Below are 6,000 nucleotides of genomic sequence, written 5' to 3' on the forward strand. Positions count from 1 at the left end.
CGCGCTTCCTCATATCAATTGAGGTGAGAAGCTATTAGATTTAGTAGGTTGTTTTTTTTAAACTATTCAAGGTATCAGTAATAGTAGTAGTAATAATAATAATAATGATAATAATAATAATAATAATAATAATAATAATAATAATAATAATAATAATAATAATAATAATAATAACAATAATAATAATACTAACAATAACAATAATAATAATAATAACAATAACAATAATAATAATAATAATAATGTTGTTATTGCTGTTGTTTCAAGGAAATGGTAAGTGAAATCCTGGGGTTGGATGAGGAATGAATGTAAAGGCGTTTGGGGCAAGGGTATGGTAAAAGTAATCATTGAATTGCAAAACAAATAACAACTAAGAAAATCAGCTCATTCGATTCATTACCGTTTAACCTCTAACCAAACACCCCCTAATAACTAAAACAAACTAAGAAACGAAATCCATGTGTGTTTTTTTGGTTTCAATATAAAAATATAAAAAAAAAACAAATCTATGTTGATTGATGACTTACAGTCCAAAATCATTTTATAAAATGTTGTCACTATTTTGTACCCCTTGGCATTTACTTAATTCATAAGATAGTCTCCTATGTATGTTATATTATTCAAAATGGTTGCGCTTTTGATATATGCAGTGTTAAGTGCTAACAGGTAGAAACTCTAGCTACTGGCAATAATGTGTTTCTAGTGTGAACTGTGTAGTTAAACAAATGAAATCACACACAAAGGCTAGAATTTGGGCTGTATTACCTAAAAAGCTTTCTAGGAAGGACTATGATTGGTTCCAAAAGTTGTAATTAGTGGCCTAAGTTGGCTTGTTATTACAGCCTTAAGAGAGGGGGTCCAACCTAGTTGGTTTGTCTCTCTTTATGTGTGGTTTGATTGTAAATTTGTAGTTTCATTAATCTACTCTCTTAATTAGCAAAAAAAATAAAATAAGTGCTAACAGGTATTAAATATATCTCTCTAAAATAGTCATAATCTAGAAATTTATGTCAAAATCACGAATAAATAAATATTATTATGTTTAGTTTTTACTTTTTATTTTCAGTCTTAACATCTTATGGTCAAATTTTAAGAATTTAATGAATCTTCATTCATATAAGAACAAAAATTATATCATGTAGGATATGATAAATTTATCTCAATGTATATTTTTAAAAAAATTGTTAATAGTTTACGGATATGAAATTAATTAAAAAAACATTAACAAATATTATTAAAAGAGACGGTCTAATTTTAATATTAAAAGAGACGGTCTCTTTTTAATATTGGGCTTACCATTGCCTAATTTTAATTCAAAATTAGCCGGTCTCTCACAAGACAAACTCAAAAATTAATGATATTAGGTAGATTTTGTAGATTGAGGTAAATTTAATCTATATATACTAATAAACCTTGCTTTATAAATCCTAGGTGTCACATGTAAAATTTCTCTCACAAATTCTCCCCAATTTCGAGCCTCTCACCCTAGACGCCTCCTGCATGGCATTTTCTTTTCCGATTATCACATTATCCACCTAGGATAAATCGCCATGTGTCAATAAATACTCTAATGTAATGGCCGAGATTTTTGAATCTTCCTTAATCAATCAAAATTCCAATCAATTACGATCTTCAATCACGTGCAAGTTGATCACCTAAATCAAAATCATTCCTAATTTGGATGACATAATTTTAGGAATTGATTCAATCAAACTTTAATCAATTAATGATATTTGCTTACAATTTTTTTTCAAACCTTGGTATCGGTTTTTTTCCACGATAAATACGGCTATCATCTTTTCATTTGCCTACACCCTTCACAAGTCATATACCCTAAAAACGTGTACCTTAATCTTTTTTTGTAATGGAAAATGACTATGGTTCATTTGACACACCTACTTCACCTAGACCTTTAAAGATTTGGCATCCAAAAGTGGAGCATTCTAAATTTTTTTATCATGAAGGTATGGTACTAACAATGTTTCACTCCGGTCATATTAAATTCTACAAAGTTTGCAAGGATGTTGCAAATTCAAAAGATTTGAATTCAGATAATTGATATATGTCGGAGTATGTTTTCTCTATAATCAAGGATTCTAGAATTTTTATTGAGCTAGAATATATGGCACTACACTTTCTTCATTGCAAGCCTCACCAAGCTCATTTTGTTTGTCGAATTCCATTTGAAGAAATTAACATGAACGTGGAGGTGTTATACCAACTACAAAAAGTGTTTTGTTGCATTATTTATCTAATTTTTTTTTTTCATGACATTGTATCATTGTATTCTCTTTAATTACACAATACTGGTGATTTGAATGTCAATCAAATAATATTACTTATGTTTTCTTTTTAGTTTGTACTTCCGATTATGCCTTAATATTTTTCTTCTTTTTCTTACTAATCAACATGGCCAATATGCCATTATATTTAGCTTTTCAATATCTCTTTTTTCCAATAATTACTGTACTCATTGTAGGTCAACTATTACATTAATTCTTGCAATTTAATGCTTTGATAACAATTTACTACACCTAAAAGTATCCGAAATTTTCCCTTAAAAAATTTTAAAAATTTAAAATTAAGTATCCTACCCATTAATATGTCTTTCAACCAATTCATTGCATTGAAAAAGAGTTGAAAAAATCGATCATATTGACCTACAATCTACTATGTCTTTTTCAAATTTGACTTCAATTGGTCAATCCTTATAAACGCAATAGCAACTTCCACCTAAATGCAATAACTTTGCCTTAATGACAACCGGCCATTTCATCTATAAAAGAGGCAAATTACTCTTTGTTTTTTTAAATATATCAACTCATTTCATCTCTAACTCATTTCATCTATTACTTTCAATACTCAAATTTAAGCAATTATCTCAATGAATCCCAAAATCGCCAAGCATGTCAAAGGAGTTAACGAGACAAGTATCGAATTTTTTGAGTTTTGGTCGACAATTGATCAGAATATTACAAATGCATGTTACAAATTATGCAAATTAGAAGAAGATGAAGGAAAGGTAACCATGAGTTACATTGGTCAAATTATCTATTTTTGCAACCAAATTGAACTTGCTTCTCAAGAAGCAAAGAATATTGTTGAATATTTTCGTGATGAAGTGGAGAGGTGATGATTGAAGATGGTGTATCAAAATCTATGACAAATGTAGCCTTTAAAATAATTAAGTTAATATTTTTAATGAATTTTAGTTGATCTTAATTCTAGTCGTGTGTTATGTTATGTTAGATTATGTTGGTTATTCTTAGTTTTAGTGGATTTGTTCTTAGACTACCTTATTGTATCTTTTTTATCATCTATCTAATATATGTTTCGAATTTTTATTAGTACATTATTTGGTGTTTTATATATTTCTAATCTTTTTAATGTATTTTGCTGAATAATAGATACATTATTTTAAATACATTTAATTTATATAACAAATGAATAAGTTATACAGTTTAATACTTTTTTAAGAAATAGTATTATCTATTTAATGAATAATGTCGGTTTTATAAGATCTTTGGACCATTTGATGTTATCAAATTGTAAAATAAGACATAGTATCCCCGATTTTGAAAGATTTTTGGGGATTTTGAATGCCACGTTTTTAGGAATAAATAATGATTGTGATACGGTTTGCATAGTTTATGTGATTGCCTAGATTTTTGTGCTAAATAAGGTGATTTCTATCACAATGGAAAAGAAGACATTATTCTACACTTATCATTTTATAAGATCTACTATCATTTGATTGGCATTATTTTAGAACTAAATATGTATATCTTAATCTATTTGTATCATTAATATGATTGCCACATTTTTTCACAAAATTAGACTATGAAATCCTACAATTATAACCTAGAAAATTCAAATTAATTTTTTTTAGGAAAGGTACGGAATTGACTACCTATATTTCGAACAAAATATATAGGTATATTAATAACAAATCCGGCATTTTGGAAATTAAACATATGACCTAATTTTAGCACATGATTCTGGGAGTTAATTATTTATTTGATTGGCATTATTTTAGGACTAAATATTGATATCTTAACCTATTTGTATCATTAATCTGATTGCCACATTTTTTCAACAAAATTAGACTATGAAATCCTACAATTATAATAACCTAGGAAATCCGAATTAATTTTTGTAGGAAAGGTACGAAATTGACTACCTATATTTCGAACAATATATATACATACATACATATATATATATATATATATATATATAATATATATATATATATATATATATATATATATATATATATATATACATATATATATATAATATATATACATAATATAATATATATACATATATATATATATATACATATATATAATATATATACATATATATATATATATATATATATATATATATATATATATTATAACAAATCCGACCTTTTGGAAATTAAACATATGACCTAATTTTAGCACATGATTCTAGGAGTTAATTGTTTATTAAAAGGCTTTGAAATTTGTATAAGTGAGCCGTTTAGAAAACCGTTAGTATCGAGTAACATATACTAAATCCTAAGTTTTAAAAAAATGAAGCTACCATCAACTAGAAGGCCACAAATGTTGATAATTCTTCCAATTGAAATACTTTTCGAGATATTTTTTGACGTTTCGCGGTTGATATTACACAAGATCTATTTCGTTTACAATCGAGGTCAGGACATCCAAATCCAAGATTTATTTTACATAAAACGCAAATGAATTATATATAACCCTCAATAATATTTTCTAACTCAGTTTCCGCAGTTGTAAAACATTGAATGATATTATTTCTAATAAGATGATCATACAAAGTGTATCAAGTGAGGGTATAATCCATCGAGCATGGCATGATTCTCATAATTCAAATATTTTTTTTTTTACCAAGTGTTTAGAATATAACAATCGTTAAGCTTTTTTTCACTTTGGCTTGGTAATTTTACTAAATATTTTATTTCAAAATATTGGTTATAAATGTAATAAAATCATTATTTAATAGTTGTTCGTCAATTTTGTTGTTCATAAAATTTGTAGGTTACCATTTTTACAAAAAATGAATTTAATAATTGACTCAAGATGTTGGAGAAGGCATGCTCCAAAGGATACACGTGTGCAACTTAGAAGGATGATGAACACTATATGGATAAGAAGTAGATTGAGCTTGGTAACCAATGCACCAATTTTTTGCAAAACACAAGAGGCTCATAGTACTAGGTTTAGCGATGGGGAGAATGGTGATTATTATTCTTTTGCCAACAATTGGGATAAAGTGGAGTGTCAAAAATACAAGTGTCATTGAGAAATTCAAATTTTCTTATCGTTCATGTTTTAGATAATTATCTAATGTTTTGTCAATTTTTAATATTAAGTATTGTATTTTGACATTTGGAAGGTTATGCTTTGTTATGCAATAAAAAAGTTCTTTTTTCCTATTATATCTTATATGTAGTAAATTTTTATTTATTTATTCGATTAATTACACGTTTACAAGTAGTATAAAAGAAATATGAAATTTTAAAAAAGATTACAAAAGAAATTTGAAATTTATAAAGCGATAATTTATTTTATTTGATTAATTATACATTTAAAATCTTTAATTATTGTGTTACGTATTTAAAAAATTTATAAAAGATATTTGAAATTTATATACCAAGTTATTACCAACCGATCAATATGTTGAAGATATTAGATCATTAAAGTTTTCAATGCAAATAATAAATTAACAAAAATAATTTATGAAGACATCAATCATGTGTATTCTACTAATATTTATATTCTATAACCCCTAATTGCCCCACTATTCTATTAGAAGTCCTCATAATATTATCTAACAAAATAAAATGACCATAACCCTAATTAAGCCTAAATTTGACCGTGTATAAAATTGTATGGTTCTTTCTTATAAACTTCTTATATATTTATCATGCACAACACATATTACATACTTCTAAATATCCTCGATTATTAAAATTTTAGAAGTATACGA

This window comes from Beta vulgaris, chromosome 6 (genome assembly GCF_026745355.1).
Source record: "Beta vulgaris subsp. vulgaris cultivar EL10 chromosome 6, EL10.2, whole genome shotgun sequence".
Lineage (NCBI taxonomy): Eukaryota > Viridiplantae > Streptophyta > Magnoliopsida > Caryophyllales > Amaranthaceae > Beta > Beta vulgaris.